The sequence below is a fragment of the Cynocephalus volans genome, chromosome 5 (genome assembly GCF_027409185.1).
Source record: "Cynocephalus volans isolate mCynVol1 chromosome 5, mCynVol1.pri, whole genome shotgun sequence".
Taxonomy (NCBI): Eukaryota; Metazoa; Chordata; class Mammalia; order Dermoptera; family Cynocephalidae; genus Cynocephalus; species Cynocephalus volans.
This window is the reverse complement of record NC_084464.1, coordinates 109,684,945-109,703,509: the sequence shown is the minus strand read 5'-3', so window position 1 is coordinate 109,703,509 and position 18,565 is coordinate 109,684,945. Positions and strand designations below refer to the sequence as shown.

General features: G+C 45.0%; 1 protein-coding gene across 1 annotated transcript in view; it reads left to right on the top strand.

Annotated features, from left to right (window-relative positions):
• The first annotated feature begins 8,565 nt into the window (after nt 1–8,565).
• Nucleotides 8,566–18,565, top strand: part of BEND3 (BEN domain containing 3) — a 35,380-nt gene continuing 25,380 nt past the window's right edge. The window contains exon 1 of the mRNA XM_063098392.1: nt 8,566–8,601. The gene's annotated coding sequence lies outside the window, so the exon portion shown is untranslated. The remainder of the gene's footprint in view (nt 8,602–18,565) is intronic.

Below are 18,565 nucleotides of genomic sequence, written 5' to 3'. Positions count from 1 at the left end.
CAGCATTGAAGCTGGTCATATGAACCTTTGTGCTTTTTCTGCTAAACTACAAGTGTATTTTTGGTTTTCTGGTTTTGCTTGTGTTCTTGTTTTTGCATGAATGGGGAAGAAAAAGATCAAAACTCTAACTGTTCTGTGCCTGAGCTAGTTATTTCAACAGTTCTCTCACCTCATTTATAACCAATAAAAGCAACAGCTACCCTTTATTGAATTAACTTTACGCCAGCCACCCTACCTGTGCTAACTATAACTGCCTCCTTTATAACCGTTCTCCGTAGGGTGGGGTTGCCCTATGCTATGAATAAGGAAATGGAAGCTAAAAGCTTAAGCAGCTTCCTGAGGTCACACACAGAACATGTTGGAGTCTGAAGTCGAATCCAGGTCTGTCAAACTTCGTATCCCCTGCACTGTACAGCCAGCAAGAGCAACAACATTTGCTAGCACCTGCTGTATGCAGGACAAGTACAGGGCTGCAGGGAAGGAAATGTCAATGCAAACAGTCCACAAGGAGCAGCAAAGTTAAATTAGTCCCATTCTTTAGAACAAAAGGGAAGGTTGATTCCTGCAGTGCCTGGCACATATTAGGCTTGCAGTAATTATTTGTTAAATGGAGGAATTAGTTACAAATCACATAATCTCTCTGGACATTATTTTTCTCATCTGTGTAAAAATGGGGTGAATTGGTGTGGACAGGTGATATACAGTCAGCCCCATGTATCTGAGGGTTCTGCATACCCAGATTTCACCAACTGAAGACAGAAAATATTTGGAAAAAAAATAATAATAAAAATAAAAAATAACAACAGTAAAAAACAATACAATATAACAACTTCTTACATAGCATTTACATTGTATTAGGTATTATAAGTAATCTAGAGATGATTTAAAGTATCCAGGAGGATGTGCGTAGTTTATATACAAATATTATGCCATTTTCTATAAGGGACTTGAGTATCCACAGATTTTGGTATGGGGCACAGGGGCCTGGAACCAATCCCCCACAGATACTGAGGGATGAGTATACCTGTCCAGCTCTCTCAGGTCTGTGATCAAAGGCAAACGTGATGACAAAATTTGAAAACAGTATTGTTGTGGACTAAATGTTTGTGTTCCTCCTCCCCCAAATTCATATGTTAAAACCCTAACCCCAACGTGATGGTATTCAGAGAAGCAGCTTTTGAGAGGCAATTAGAATCATGAGGGTAGGGCTTTCATAATAGGATTGGTGCCCTTATGAGAAGAGACACAAGAGTAGCTTGTTCCTCTTCCTCCCTACCCCCCATGTGAGGACGTAGCAAGGCAGCCATCTGCAAACCAGGAAGAGAGCCCTCACCAGAAACAGACCATGCTGGCACCCTGATCTCAGACTTCCAGCTTCCAGAACTGTGAGAAAATACACTTCCATTGTTTAATCCACCCAGTCGATGGTATTTTGTTATGGTGGACCAGACTAAGACAAATACAGAAAGAGGAAGGTTGAAAGCTATATGATATATGCAAAGCTATATGATATATACAAAGTTGGTGTAGTAAGGACTGGCCATAAATTAGCTACCTGCCTCTGGGCTATAATTACAGCATAGGTGATGAAGGGAGAATTCCAGAAGTCACCACTCAAATAATCTAGGAGTGGTCCTACTCTTAACCTTTGACTTTGTTTCTTCATTTATACAAAGGGAAGGGAAGTGAAATACTGATATCTAACAGTCCATTTACTCTTTCAGCAAATATTTGTTAAGAATCAATTATGTCCCAGGCACAGTGCCAGGCACTTGAAAATACAGTGATCAAACACAGTCCTTGCTATGGTTTGAATGTGTCCCCTAAAAGTCTGTGCATTGGAAACTTAATCCCCAATGCAACAGTGTTGAGATGAGGCCTAATAAGAGGTGATTGAGTCATGAAGGCAGAGCCCTCCTAAATGGAATAAGGCCCCTATCTCAGAAGCGGGTTAGTTCTTGTGAGAGTGGCTTTTTTATAAAAGCGAGCTCTTTCTGTTTCTCACCTGTGCTTCCTCACCATGTGATGCCTTCCAGCATATTATGATGCAGCAAGAAAACCCTCACCAGATGCTGACACCATGCTCTTGGACTTCCCAGCCTCCAGAACTATAAAAAATCATTGTCTTTATAAATTACCCAATCTATGGTATTCTGTTATAGCAGCACAAAATGGACTGAGACAGTCTTGTCCTCCAGGAGTTTACATTCTAGTTGGAGAGATAGCCAAATAAAAAGGCAATTAAAGCTTTGCATGAGCAAGGTCTCTCTATTGGTCTGCTTCGGCCGTCTTAAGAAAATGCCACAGACTGAGTGGCTTAAACAATAGAAATTTATTTTCTCACAGTTCTGGAGGCTGGAAGTCCAAGGTTTTGGCAGTATTGATTTCTCCTGAGGCCTCTCTCCTTGCCTTGCAGATGGCCACCTTTTTGCTGTGTCCTCACATGGCCTTTTCTCCATGCACATGCATCCCTTCTTATAAGGACACCAGGCCTATTGGATTAGAGCCTGCAGTGGATTGAATTATGTCCCCCCAAAAGTCAGTAAGCTTGAATTGTATCCCCCAAGTTTTATGTATTAGAAATTTAGCCCCCACTGTGACTGTTAAGAGGGTGGGAAATCCTATTACAGTAATTGAAAGGTGGAGCCTTGAAGAGGTGATTGGATTGTAGGACCATGCAGTAGTGAATGGATTAAAAGTGGTGGTCAGGGCATGGTTCTGAGGGCTTTAAAAGAAGAGAGTATGTGTCTCTCTGTCTCTGCTCTCTCTGCTTCCACCATCTTGCAATATGAGACTCCTGGGTCACTGTCGCCACTACCAGATGGACTTTGGATTTCCCAGCCTCAGAAACTATAAGCAATAAATTTCATTTTTCTTTATAAATCACCCAGTTCCATGTATTCTGTTATAGCTACGCAAAATGGACTAATACAGAGCCCCAGTCTTATGACCTCATTTAACCTCAATTAAATTCCTAAAGGCCTGATCTCCAAATATACTCACTTTCCGAGGTAGCCTGGGGGTTAGGACTTTGACAAATAAATGGTGTGGGTGGGAGTTGGGGACACAATTCAGTCCAAGACAGGCTCCATGACAAGGAGAGGACAAGCTGCCATGGCAGTGCAGAGCAGGGGCCTCTAACTCAGATGTGGGACACCTGAGGCCTCCTGGGGAGGGGGGACTAAGCTGCTGAGGACAAGAAGATGAAGCTGAGGTAAGGGGGTGATAATTTAAATAAATACAATTCTGTGGAGCACAAACCTTGTATATTTCACTCCTTGGTGGTCTCTGATTTTTTTGAAGAAACTGTTTGGTCTTTGGTAGAAACAACATAAAAAGAGGAACCTAAAACATTGTTCCAAAGGCCAATGAACCTTGGTCAAACCACCCTTTCTTTTTGCCTGTTTCCTTATTGGTAGAACCAGGCAGCTGACATCTATTATTTCTCAGGTCCACATGTGTCATGCTTCTAGGGAAATCCTTAGATATACTCACTGTTACCTCTTACAATACTGTGTTGGCAGGTCTGAGTGCAGTGGTGTTTACAATGAATTGATCACAACCAGAAAAATAAAAATAAAAGCAAAAAAAACACACAAAAAATTTGATCACAACCAGTTACAGATTTCTACGTCCCTTCTCCACTCCCACTGCTTCACTTGACTGACCCGAAAAACAACAAAAATAAATAAATAAAATATTGCTGTTGATACTTCAGAAGCTTGGAGAAAGGGGGCCATGATTCTGTAGCCAAATGCCATATTTCCTTTTAGGTTATTATTACCAGAATTTCTTCTCTTCCCTTTTTTCTGTTTAAGCCATAAAAATAGGCACAGAAAAGGGGGATTGGTGACATGAGTAAATCCAACTCTCACACCAGCTCGGCATGACTTAGTTACTCTAGGGTGACTTTTGCTCTTTAAGTCATGGTGACAACTCTAGTCTGTGGGAGAGGGAAAGGGCTACAAAAACCAAACACTACATAGTGTATAATGTGAAAAAGTACACTCTGTCTCCTCTCTACCATCCCGTATCTCAGGGGTCACCACTGTTACTCCAATATTTCCCAGACCTTTTCTATCCATACCTACATGTGTGTATCCATGTTTTCCTGTTTTACAGAAAATGGGATTACATGATACATAAATCTGTAATTTTCTTCTTTTATTCAATAATATGTCATAGATATTCTTCTATATTCATAAAAAAGAACACCTCTTTCTAAAACCTAGGTAGTATGCCATGCAGTTATCATTTATCTAACTATTTTCCAAATTCTTTCCTTTTTTTTTTTTTTTTTTTTTTTGCTATCTATGATAAATGAACCTGCAATGAACATTCTTGTACATGTAGCCTTGATTGAATATTTCTCCGGATGGATTCCTAGCAGTGAAATTATTGGATCTTGAGTTTATTTCTGTGAGGTGTTTTATTTTACAGAGAAGATTTTAGACAAGTCAAATAAGACTAATTATTAGTTTTATTTAGAATGCTTTGATCCACAACATGAAATAATTTTTAAGAAATCAGTCAATTACTAAAGCAGTATATGTCTTTTTTTTTTTTTTTTTAATGGGCTCTGATTGGCTGGGAAACCATCCTGCACTTGTTCCCAGCTTCCTGCCTGTCTGCAGTTGTGTGATCAGAGTAGGGACACCTGACTGCAGGCCTGTGGGCATCCCTCTGGGCACAGGAGCCCTAGTGGCCAGAGTGCCTCCAGCCAGCACTCTGCGCTCAAAATGAGCTTCCATTCAGATTGGCATTTGTTTTCTCAAGGGCTTGAAATTGTGAGATTGCAGCAGTTTTTACTCTCCCTAATATTTCTTTTCGCAGAATCCTATTGGTTTTCTAGGGGCTGTGTTGGGTGCTTAAAATCTCAAGCTGCTATGAATTATTAAATAGATCTACACATAAGGAAAAATGCTCAGCATGAATTTTCTGCAGCTTTTCATTTAAAACTTCATTTTTTCCCCACCACATTATGTCATGGTGTGTAATTTACCTGCTCTAGATTCCACTAAAGGATTTTTTTTTTCCAGCACAAAAGGGTTAAACTTCAAGGCGTGTCTTTCTGTAGGTCCTATTTAATAAAGTTAATACAAGCTTCCCTTCCCCTCTTTTTCCCTCATACTTTTGTGAGTATTCACAGAATATGGATTTGCCAACTACTTCTGTTTGAAGTTGAAGACTTGGCAAAATTATACCTCCAGCAGGCAAGAAATAAAGTGGAAATGTCTCACAAGTAACAGTGAAATCTGTTGTGTTGTTTTAAGACTTAACTACTGAAAAAAAAGTCCTACTAAATATTGTCTTGGCAATGATAAATGTATTTTAGCAATGATAAAAACCTTTAGAGTAACAGTTAAAAGATATCTGAAACCTAATGTCCGTCTATTTACCATTCTTAATATATTTAGTTACTATGTATATATATTCATGCGTGGCTGGCACGGGGATCCGAACTCGTGAACCTGAAGTTATAAAGCTGTGCTTTCAACAGCTGAGCAACCGGCCAGACCTAATTATATATAAATATGTCTCCCTCTTCATTAAGTGCTGCATAATTTTCCATTTGAGCTTTTACATTTAGTATTTTCTGAGTGTTTTATATGACCAAGTGGCCAATTTCCCCCCCTGCTGCATTTTACTAGGGCAAAATTGAAAATGAGTTGACAAGATTAATTGCAGCAGCTCTAATTTGTAATCTTGAAAAATGCATTTCCAAATAAGAAAGTTCAAATGAAGCAGACCTCTGAAAACCAGGTTGGTATTTTTTCAGGTCTTTATACACATCCTTGTGAACCATGGACCACTACTACTGACTTCTTAGGGTTGTTCTGGGCAGGGTTTGTGCTTTTTATACCTCACTCCTGTCCCCATCTTCTGCCCTGTTTATTCACATTTTTCCATAAGGCATTACTTTTATCCAATAGCACTTTCAGAACTATGATTTTTTGAAGGTTTCAAAATTAGATACAACTGTTCAGTAATTTATTTTCACTTTTATGCACTATTTTCCCTTGCTCCTTATTTTTTAAAAAAGAAAAACCTCATATAAACATAGAAAATCATTTGAAGGTAGGTAATTTCCTTTCCTAGATAGCAATGGCTTCTGTTAATAACTTATTTGGAACAAACAGATTACTTTGTTATGTAGATCGATCCAGTTATGCAACTCTAAGACACATCCTTTTACGATAATACTCAAGGTCAGTTTGGGTTTCCTGAGATGTGTTTTGAATTAGTTATGTCAGTTAAGCATGGCTGCTGGCCTTGAATGCTGCTTATTAATAAAATTATTGTATCTGACAAAATCTTTGGTTTCAAACAGTATGAACACAAATAACAACCTCTATTATTTATTTCTATTTTTTTACTATTTAATTTCTGCTTACATACTTGAATTGTTACTGTGAATGACTGGCACAACACACATTTCATCTAGTACTTGCTTTCTAAAAATTTTAACAGGTCATTTTACATTCTTAAAGCACTACAACAGAGTGGTTTAAATGCAAAATTAGCTTAAATGCTACTCTTAACCGTTCTCTTCTACTGGGAAATACTAGAAAATTGAACTAATGAAATGCAAATTCTACTTTAAAAATTCTAATTATAACTGTCACATTAAATTGAAGGTGAGAATAAAACTGCTGTATCTGTTAACTAAGTCAAGCGGTGTACTGTATCATAAGTGTTATTTAATGTGCAAGTGTAAAAGTCAAGTTTCCTGCAGAAATCGAAGTGCCTCTACTTGGTCTTCTGGGAATGTATAAACTAACCACTCTCCCCCCAAGCAGTCCTCCTCCCTTCCTATTTTAAATGTAGATAGGGCGACCCAAGTCTTTTGAATTTGAAGGGCTGCTATCTTGGCCCCATTCTTTTCATCAACCTGTTTTGAATGACACCGAGCACGTACAGATTCTTTTATAAAAGCACGCAACCCCTGGATGCAGGGCTCGGTACTCCAGGCTGCTCGCTAATTTTGCATAGCAATTAGTACTGACTCCTCAAAGTCAGCAATCCAAACACAGCTCCAGAATGTTCCACGTAGTTCCTCAAACGTCTTATATAACTGAATCCTGTGCCTTTTCATTTTAAACCCGAAGGGGAGGAACTTGCACAAGTACTAAGTTCCCAAATGGAGTAGTCTGGAGGAGGATACGGTAATCCAAAACTTTGTTAATTCAAACCCTCGCCGCGAATGGGCAGCCAGGAGCCAGCATATGCCTTCTTTTAAAATCCATTCTACCTATTCACTGACCGCGCAGGGCTGGGCCACATGGTCCTCTCTCGCAACCAGTCAGCTGTGAGCAGCAGATGGGGTCATTTGCATTTTTCTTTTTATACTTTCTTCAATCGGCGAATTAAAATATTTTTTAAAAAAATTTACATTTTCATTGTTTGCCTAAAACACAAACGTGGCTTAACTGTGGAATTGGGCTTCCCTGACTCTCCCCCCATCACTGAGACTTGAGAAAATAACCGAGGGGTAGGTTTCATATTTATCAACTTGGAATCTACAGCCCGGGAGTTAGGAGTAGACAGAACCAGCCTTTTCCTGCGCTGGTGACTGACTCGTGTTTTCTATTTTAAGCTCTCCGCGCAGATATCCCGTGGGTTTGTTTTAGTGGCGTGTAGGTCTGTGAGCGCGCGTACTTCCGAAATCTCTCGCTCTGCAGCCTCAGACCTCAAAACTTCGCATTTCAAGTAAAAAGCAGATTTCTAGCTCTTAGGCTTCCAGCAGAGGCGGCCACCCTGCAGAGGGAGTGGCCAGAGCCAGCGTTTCCCAGCGCCCGGGTCGCTCTCCCGGGTCCCGCCAGGCTCCATGCCGGCTCCGCGGGGCCGAAGGAGCCACCGGGACCCGCGCCCCGATGTCTTTGTGCTAGGCGCGGCGCGGGAAGACCCGCCCTGGGGGCCACGGCCGAAATGCCAAAAACTCGGGAGGCGCGGGCGCGAGGGAAGCAGAGGCTCCGCACCGTCGCCATCCCGCGAGGAAAAAAGTACAAAAAGAGGCATCTCAGACCAAACTCGGGGCTGAGAAACCACGTTTCAGAGAAAGGACTCGCGGGGGGAGGCCACACGGAGGGCGGGGGACATTGTTGGCCCGCGCGGCCCGGCGCGCCGTGGGTTCGCGGTAGCCGCCCCGCCCGGACAGCCGGCGCGGGCCCACGTGGAGCGGCGCGGCGCCGGGCGAGCGCGCAGGGCCGCCCGGGTCCCCGGAGTGCGCGCCCGAGCTCCCCGCCGCGGCCGTTCACGCCCGAGCGCCGCCGCCGGTCCCGCGTGTGCCCCGCTGAGGGGGAGGGGCGGGCCGGGGGTGGGGGCGGAGGGGTTGTGGTTCCACTGCAGCGGGGGCTCCTGTGTCCTTGTGCGGAAATGACACACGGAGTCCCGTCACGTCACGCGAGAGCGCAGCGCACGGACACACACAAAGAGAGGGGAAAATACACGGCGCCCGCCCGCCGCCCCCAGCACCTCCCCGGGCCACCCCGGCCAGGCCCTCCGCGCGAGGCCCCCACTCCCCGGCCCCGCGCCCTTCCCCCACGTGGCGCCCAAACTCGGCGCGGGCCCGCTCTGCAAAGTACAGAACTCGTGTCCCAGGTAAGTGCGGGGCGGATCGAGCCGGCCGCGCGGCGGCGGCGGCGGCGGCTCCGGGACACACGGACGGGAGAGTGGCTGCAACATCCATGCCGAGGTGGGGGCGGGCGCAGGGGAGGGGACGCGGAGGGGGGCTGCCCTGAGCGCGCCCGCCAGGAGGAGCGCCCACCCCCGCGCAGGGCCGAGCGGCCGGAGCCGGCGCCCACGGGCTCGCCGCGCCCATTGTGCCGCGCGCCCCTTTGTGCCCGCTCCGAACGCGACGGCTCCATGGCGTTCCGGGGAGCACGCGCGCCGCGCGGGGGCGGGGGGACGCGCAGTGGAACGGTCCGCGCCGCCACCGCCCCACTCGCGCCGCGCGCCGGCCCCGCACCCCCGCCGGGCGCCGCGATGGAGCGGCCGGGGCCGCCGGAAGGCTCTCCGGAGCCCGTGGGGGTCGGCGCTCGCGCTCGGCCGGGCTGCGGCGGAGGACGGCTCGGCGGGTGGAAGCGGGTGTCAGGGCAGGAGCAGGGGGCGGAGACTGGAAGGAGATGCCGCGCGGAGAGCGGGAGACCGAGAAGCCGCTGCTCCGAGGGACGCTGCCTCCGGAGTCTGCAAATGGAACGAGGCAGGCCGGCGGCGGCGGCGGCTGGGAGTGGGGAGGGACGGGCCCCGCCGCCAGGGGCCGCTGCGCTCCCTCCCCGCCGTTCCACGGCGGTTCGCGGTTCCCGCTGCCCGGGAGCTGGAGGCGGGCCCGGCGCCTGGCTGTGCGTCCCCGGCTGGCGCGGGGCCTTCACGGCCGGCCGCGGAGCTGGAGCCTGGGGCGCTCGCCGGTCCTCGTGACCGCCCCTTTCCCTCTCGCTCGTCAACGTGATTTCCCACGCAGACATAGCCCTCACCATAGCGTTGAGTTGTGCAGCAACGCTTTCGAGGGCCTTGTGTGCCGAGACGTACATACATATGTCTGTTTTTATTTCACACAAGGTGTTTTTACAGAGGTAACAGTTTGATTGATTGCCCAGGTGGCCTATCAGGAAGAATTTTGCACGCAAAGGTTAACCAGACAAGAGTGTGCGGAATAGGCTGAAGCACTTCAGAGTTGGAATTGTTCAACTTCATCTTAAAGAAACTTCTGCGTGTTTAACTACAAATGTTTAACGTGCCACAGGGCGACGCGCAGAGTTGAAGACCTAGGGAGGCGAGGAAGTGAGCCCTTCAGGCTGGCTTGGAATATAAAAGACGGGGTGGAGGAGGTTGTTTCGTTATCTGCAGCCCCGCAGTTTTTCTCTTTTTCTAACCTTCCAAACCTAGTTTCTGGTTTTATATCACCATACAGGACTCTGCCAGCTTCCCTCAGTACTAGGATTTGGTTAAGATTTTGTGTCCTTTTCACGGCTTACATCCCTTAACTTAGTGTCTGATAACTTAGTAGGTGCTCAATAAATATTTGTTCAATGAATGGAGAGAGCCTCTGTATTCGAGTAGAAAATGGGATCAGAGCAGCTGGTTCGTGCTGGTGGGTTAGCTGGTGTGTACGTGGCCCTTGAAATTCACGGAGCTTTACAATCTGTCACATGAAAACTTAAGTCACCGAACATGGGTTTTACCAGAGATGCCATCTCCTAGTTTTGTTATTGAATAGGAAAGTTTTATTTCATGTCTCTCTCCCACCTCGGCCCCCCAGACACACACATACAGCAAGAAGACAGGCCAGTGAGAATCCAGCAGCCAAAATAGCATCCCAATAATCTATTAAAGGGTGGCATATTGACGTTTTCCTCACACACTCCCTTTGGGTCCCTTCTTGGCTCCTAAGCATTCCCTATGTGAGCAAAGACATGGCAGAATGTCTAATAATTAGGAAGAGAAATTGGAGTCAACCTTGACAGTTTTGATTAGGTGAAAATTTAACGTCCTTCAGGAATATCCCACCTGCCACTTTTTAGAGCTGCCTGGAAAGCCCCTGAAGCCATGAAGAAAACAACATGCTTGTATGAATTGTACTGACACCATGATGAAAAGTTTAAATGCCTCAGGTTATGTAGTGCAGAAACACATGAAGGTCACTAGCTAGCCAGCAAAAATAAATTGGTGTTAGTGTATGGGAGGTTGGGGTGTAATGTTTTTTCCTGGCATTTAATTTTGATGACAAGTGATTGATTATGGTTGCTATTCTAATTACATTGTACCTATTATTGGCTAAAGTAAGTTTAGGAGTAATCTGTAGAATTAATCTGGGGTGGTGGAACTTTTGTGTGTCCTCTTAGTGATGTTTATGTATATAAGGGTGTATACATGTGTTACCTTTCATAGAACTGTACACCCCCAGAGAGTCAATATTACTTCATGATAATTTTTAAAAATAAAATTTAAAGTCATAGGCTGGCCAGTTAGTTCAGTTGATTACAGTGCAGCGTTATAACCCAAGGTTACGGGTTCTTATCCCTGTACCACCAGCCACAGAAAAATAAAGTCATAAAAAAATGCACATGCCAAAAAAAGAAAAAAGAAAAAGGCTATTTTGTGCTTTGTGAGCATCACCTTGCTCTGTTTCTTTCCCCTCTAGATTTGACAAGTGCTCTTCTCCCACTTCCAATGCTCCAGCGTCTCTTGCAACGTCCTTATTTCAGTCCAGAGCTCCTGTGGTTTCTAGAATTAGCTGCCACGTGCATGCCAAGCTAAGAGCTCTTCATGCTACCATTAGGCCTTCAGTGTGTTAACAGGAGAGGGGTGATTTCACTCAGAGTAGCAAGTAACACCTGGCATGTTAGCATGTGAATTTTGTCTGAAAACCGGACTTTTATGAACTATTTTTTAGAGCTGAAGTTTTCTCAGCAGCTTACCTGATAACATGCTCTCCCACCATTTTTAATCCAACTCTTAATTTTTTTTCTTTCTACTAACAGCCACCTCTCTTCTTTTCTCTGATTTTCAGTTATCACAGGCCAGAGGAACAAGAGGGCGTTGATTGCTCAATTGAACAAGTCACTGATTGGCCTTTTCTTGTATGCAAGAGGCTGTTAGTTTGAGCTTTGAGCTAGTAAAGCAAAGAACAGAGGCTTGCCTTGGGATGGGGGATAGTTAACACCAGACTGTGCCTTCCGGGGGTCACAAGACAAAACACTGAGAAGTACAGAGGAAACTCTGCTTATACCTCCTAGGAAAATTAGTCACCATTGTACGGTCAATCACATGGCTTTATGCTGGAATGTGCTGTCCCTCCTTTCCACCTTGAGCCTCAGCTTCTGGATGCCAAGGTTAAAATGATAGGCAGAGTCTATAATAAGCAGTGTAAGGAGGTAGCCTTTCATGAGGCTAGGGAGAACTTACGTAGAACCCCTTAGCTGAGGAGGACATCACATTTAGTCAGATGCAGAAAGCGCAGTGACCAAAGTCACTGAGTGGCGTCAAATCGCAGGCAGGCAGCAGGGAGGGCTGTGTGGTTGTACTTAGCTGCGTGCTAGAAGATGAGGCTGTGCTTTCACTGAATCAAGAAGGCAATGACAATTACAGCTTTAGAAAAGCTCAAGGGAAAATTGCCCTGGTTTTGTGAGGATTGGTATTTTTCGAGCTGCATTTGCAGATGTGTCTAAAAATAAAAACAACTTGCGAACGTGTCCTGCAAGTCCCTGGGCAGGATGCCATTGCCAAGAGGTCCGAGTCCTGAGAGCCCTGGGGCTCCCAGCTGGTCCTGTGAATCCAGAGATCCAGCCTACAAGAGTGGATGGCATGGGAACATTCCTCCTGTCCTCAGGGAGAGCATTTGGTTTGACTTCACTCCCCTCCAGTCTGTTTCTTTCATCTGAAAGAAAAGTTACTCAACTTTATTGAAGCTTTAAGTAATTTTATTTAATTTTGCAGTTCTTTAAAAAATTTGCTTTTAAAATGCACTTTAAGGGGCTGGCCCGTGGCTCACTCGGGAGAGTGTGGTGCTGATAACACCAAGGCCACGGGTTCAGATCCCTATATAGGGATGGCTGGTTAGCTCACTAGCTGAGTGTGGTGCTGACAACACCAAGTCAAGGGTTAAGATCCTCTTACCAGTCATCTTTTTAAAAATAAATAAATAAAAAAAAATAAAATGCACTTTAAAAATCTTTAAAAAACAAACAAAAACTTTATTTTTTATTTATTTATTTTTTTAAAGATGACCAGTAAGGGGATCTTAACCCTTGACTTGGTGCTGTCAGCACCACGCTCAGCCAGTGAGTGAACCAGCCATCCCTGTATGGGATCCAAAACCGTGGCCTTGGTGTTATCAGCACCGCACTCTCCCAAGTGAGCCACGGGCCGGCCCCAAAAACTTTATAATAGGTAATATTGAGTGCTGTATGCCAGACACTTTCTCCTTTGTAATTTTTACAACTCTACAAGATGAGACAGATGTGTTCAGCTCCATTCTATAGAAGAAAGAGCCAAAGCTTGGTTGGGTAGGTAAGCAACCTGCCCAGTGTTAGAGGCTAAACATTTTTTTTTTTTTTTTTTTGTGACCGGCGCTCAGCCAGGGAGTGCACCGGTCATTCCTATATAGGATCCGAACCTGCGGCGGTTCGGGAGCGTCGCCGCGCTGCTAGCGCAGCACGCTACCGAGTGCACCACGGGCTCAGCCCAGAGGCTAAACATTTTAACTGGACTAAAAGCCAGGGATTTAACCGAGTTCTATCCAACTCTGAAATTTAGTAGGGAATTCCATTTTCTTTGAGATCAGCTGCACTAGTCCCTACCTTGGTCATCTAATGGCCCATCTGGCTTGACTTGCTTCTGCGTGGAAGCCCAGCCCATAGACGGGTGCTCAACACGAAGGGGGAAGCAATGGCGGCCATGCCCCATTCCTCAGTCCCAACTCTCCTTGGAAGGTAACCTGGGAGTCTACCCCACTCCTTCCCCTCTTCTTGGCCTTTGAAGCAGCCCCCCACTGAGGCATAAATCGCTGGCTCCTCTGGTTCTCTATCTGCACAGTCAGAGCGCCCTTGTGAGGGTAGCATGGGATAACACGTATAAAACACTTAGAGTGTGGAGCTGGTGCTACACGGACATCAGTTCCTGTCCTTTTCTATATTTAATTTTTAAAAGTCCTGTAGCAGAGAGGTGTCATGAAATCAAATCACACAGTGTGGCAGTTGTGAAAAGGCTTAGGTCTTAGATGAACTTTTTAAATCCTGAATTTGTTTTATTAATGATATGTTTAAAATGATCTGAGCATATTCTCTCTGCTTTAACTTTTTGTATATGGCAGGGGCTACACGGCCGCTGTCCTGTTGTCTCAGGTTCCAATCACATTCCTGTTCTGGGGCTCATGGTCTCAAGGAAATCATCACTTTACATCTGGAAACAGGTCTTGAGGGTCAGGGGGATTTACCCCTGTGTGGCCTGAGGTCAGGGCTGCCAGGGCTAGGTCTTCCCTAAGCCTGGAGGATGTTTCTGATTTAGCAGGGCAGAATCCTGAGTCAGCTGGCTGGGATTTGAACCTTGAGGTTTCAGGAAGCCCAAGTACTTCCCATTTCTGGGCCTGTCTCTTGTCCTGTGTGACTCTGGGCCAGCCCACAAGCCTCTGGCGGCTCTGATTAGCCTTGCGCTCCTCTCACAAAACGCCCAGTCTAGCAACTGACATCCTTCAAAGAGCTTGACAGAGAGGTACCCCAGGCCACTCCCAGTCGCCTGTGGCAGCACTAGAGAACATTTTTCTATAGAAACCTGGGGGCCCAGTCAGGGAAGACAACAATGATCCTGCAAAGGCCAAGAGCTTTGCTAAGAGCTTTGCCAAGGAATGCCACACTAAATGCCCCCTGTGTCATCTCCCATTCTAGTCCTTAAAGAGGAGAATTTCCCTTGAGTCAGACTCTTACATGACTCCTTAATTATTCACTTCTAACCAGCGACCTCACCATGCTCCTTCCTTTTTCTGTGGCCTGGCCATTCCTCAGCTTCCCTCTCTCCCCACTGCCTTCTGATCATTTTGGAGCCATAGCCCCAGAGCAGGCCTCTGATTGCCCAGTTCAATCTAGTTCTCAGGAATCAGGGAAGGAGGGCTCCAGGTGCAGTCAGAACATCTCCCGGGGCACTCAGGTACAAGAGAACCCCAAAGAAAGGACCTCATGTGACAGTCATCCATCATCCAGAATACAGACACCCAGCAAACTGGGCATTTCCACCCTGGTGAATTGCTAAGCTTCTCTCCAGACCTGTTGCTTCTCCAGCCAACCATAAAACTCTAAATGATCTGGCCTCAGCTCTCAGCATGGGTGCCTGATCCAGAAGACTTGGTCTGGGTTTTTTTTGTTGTTTGTTTTTTTCAAATCCCCCTTTGAAATTTAGCTCATTTCAGAAAATAAAGTACCAGGCAAATGTATTGATTGAACCTATCATGGACCCACCAGGAAATGACATTTCCTTAGTTTTCAAAGTTGATCTTTTCACGTCATTCACATGTGACTTTGTGAGCCAAGATGTTTTCCTGGTCGGCCCGTCTCCCTGCGCTGAGGAGCTCTGTACGGCATCAGCAGTTTACCAGCAGTGATGAAGTGAAAAGTCTTCATCAATCTGTCAGCTGTTACATTACTTCTTCGATCATTGGTATTTTAAATGTTAAATGATTTGATTTTATGAACATTCCTTTTTTATTTATTTATTTTTGTGGCTGGCCGGTGTAGGGATCTGAACCCTTGACCCTGATGATATAACACTGCTCTCTAACCAGCTGAGCTAACTGGCCAGCTTCACAAAATTTCCTCACTTGTTTGTGAATGTAACTTAGAATATAATCTGAGGGCCGGCCCATGGCTCACTTGGGAGAGCGTGGTGCTGACAACACCAAGTCAAGGGTTAAGATCCCCTTACTGGCATCTTTTTTTAAAAAAAAAAAAAAAAGAAGAAGAAGAAGAATATAATCTGGCTGGGCAGTGAAGATTACTATACTTCTTATTTTTCGTTTTTAAAAGTTTCTTTTCCAATATCAAAGAAGTCTTGCTCTCTGTAAAATATTTAGAAAGTAGAGGAAAATATAAAGGATCATCCATAATCTTCCTAACTGGAGATAATTAACATTTTGGCATATTTCCTTCCAGCTGCTTTATGGCATTTTTTAATTACATAGTTGAGATATCCCCAGTGAACTTAGAAGTATGTTGTTATTGACTGGGTAGCTCTGTAATGAACAATTGATTTCGAATCTTTACACATAATTTAATGCTGAGCTCTTTCTGTCAATAGAGGTTTTGAAGTCACGTGTTGAGAAAAAGTGTAGAAGTTGACTTTCTAACTCGGTTTAATGAAAAAAAAAACAATAGTGATCAAAGGCCATCTGAGTTCAGATCACATTCAGTTTGTTGTATCTTCCATTTTTCTTGGAGCTTTTTGTGGAATTTACCAGTAATTAGTAACGGCTTATGGTTAAGGAGGGCTTTCCTGCACCTGGATTTCCATCCTCTTAGCCTGGCCCTGGAGTTCCCGCTTGTGCTTAGTGTGAGAGCAAATGCTAGTGAGAGAAGACGACCTGCGCCACGTTCTTTGCCCTGCTGGCCTGAGCTCATTGCTCTGTGGCTGCGGATGAGAGGTTTCAAGTGTGTGAGCTCTGTAGGTAACAGAAGGATTTGGTCGTGGGTCTCTAGAAGCTGAAAGTGATGAGGAAGATCAAGATATGCCTTGATAGACATTGACAAAGTTATTTCCTATAAGAATTTTTTCCCCTAGAATTTGCTTTGATTAACATTCTCTCTCCCTTAATGGGAAAAAACATCTCATAGGTATATGTTAGAATTTGAAGATATTTGCATCCAGATCACAAAATTCCAGACATGGGTGGTGGTGGGGGGGTGCTTCTCCACAGCTGTGATATACAGCCTCTGTTTACCAGATGTGAGTTATGGTTGTTAGAGAAACCTTCCTGTAATAGCCACTAATCTTGGGGTTCTGACTGCTCTTTCCTCCCTCTTACTTTTGTCCTCTGGTCTTTACCCATCCTTCACTCCAGCAGAAGTTCCCAGAATTCCATCTTCATCCCTTAGGTCCTCCCATCTCTACCCCTGGGCTTGTTGTGATCCTCATAAGTAATCTCTACTGTTGGTCAATACTCTGCACAGAGGACAGACCCTGTCGCCCATTGGCACCAACAGCTCCCGTAACATAGCACGGGACAGGGACACCGGAGGCCTGGGGATCTTGGACGTGTTCCTAACCTTCCTGAGCCTTGGGTTCCACACCTCTAAAACAAGAGGAGTGCACTAGATGATCTCTAAGGTCCCTTTCTGCTCTAAAACTGTGCCTCGGTTTTAACTTGTAAAATGGGAATAACAGGAGTTTATACCTCATAGGAGTGTTAGGATTAAGTAAGTTTACTGTAAAGCTCTTAGCATAGCACCTTTCACACTGAGTAGGCTGGTATTTCTGTTTTCTCCATTGCGTATGTAAAGCACTGGGCAAAGTGTCAGGAGGAGCTGGAAGGGAATGAATGGCACAGGGGCTTGCCCGGGTGAGTTCGCAGCCCCAGGGGACACCTTGGCACTGCCTCTTGCCTCAGTACTATTTTCTCCCACCAGAAGCCTGTTATTGGTTTTCAGCCCTTCTCTGCCTCCTCCCAAAGAAACCCCTCATTTTCAAATCCTTGTGTCAAGATCTGCTCTTGGGGGAACTCAAACTAAAGCAACTAGTGATAGAGAAATTTTCATGGTACGTTAAGTGAAAAAAAGCAAGGAACAGGACCCCTTTAAATTCATAAAAATTATTGAAGACTGCAAAGAGCTTTTGTTGATGTGGGTTATAGCTATCAATATCTACTGTGTTAGAAATTAAAGCTGGGCTGGCCAGTTAGCTCAGTTGGTTAGAGCGAGGTATTATAACACCAAGATCAAGGTTTTGGATCCCTGTACCAGCCAGCCACCAAGAAAAAAAAAGAGAGAGAGAAGAAATTAAAGCTGGAAAAATATTTAAAAATTTATTTATTAAAAAAAAAGTAATAATAAAAATAATCATTATAAAGCCATTACAAGTTAATGTAATAACATTTTTATGACTTATAACTGTATTTTTACAAACTTACTGAAAAGAGTGGCATTGTTTTAAATTTTTGTAAATCCCTTTGATGTCTGGCTTAATAGAAGACAGCTGAGTTTTCATATCTGCCTCTGTACTCAGTCTTCTGTGAAATAGAATAGCAGTCCTGTGACCTCTGGAAAACTCCCCTGCACACCTGTGGGAAAATGAGAGCGAAAGGACAATAACACATTAGTGTTGTTACAAAAATAGTTTTGATCTCATGGACCCTCCTGAAAGGGTCTTGGATGTACTGATAAACTGGCTCTCCAAATAGAAAAAACAAACCAGAAGGCTGGCTGGTTAGCTCACTTGGTTAGAGCACAGTGCTGATAACACCAATGCCCAGCGTTCAGATTCCTGCACCAGCCAGCTGCCAAAGAACACCAAAAACAAAACAAAAAAAAGGCCGGTTTGTAGTGAGTGTCAATTTCTGTGGTGCAAACAGTCCCACCATGACCAGGCTCCTGACTTGACTACCGATGGTGGGTTCAGAGAGAGCCACATGCAGCCCGTGCTGTCCATGGCAGCTGCTCCAGCCACCACACTGGGACACGCAAGAAAAAAGCAGGAGTAGTTGCCTCCAAGACAGTAAGCCGGTGACTAGAGGACAGTGGACTTTTTAACCGGATACCCGTTTATATCTTTTGAATTTTGTTTCATGTGCGTGTCTTACCTGATCAAAAAGGGAAAAATAAAATAAGTCTCTTCTCTTCTTAAAATTAACTCTAAAAATAAAAAGTGTCCTCTTCCAGCTTTTCCATTTCTGCGTGGTGTGGTTCTTCCTAAGCACCGGTGAATGGTCCTCACTTCTGCCTTCTCCTTGCCTTTCATCGCAGAGTTCCTTCCCTCAGCATCCCTTCTAGCCCCGAGCCAGGGGCATGCTGATAGTCAGGACTCAGAGTCACCCTATTGCAGCATGAGGCACAGAGGTAGCCCTGAGTCCTGCAGGTTATTGCATTTC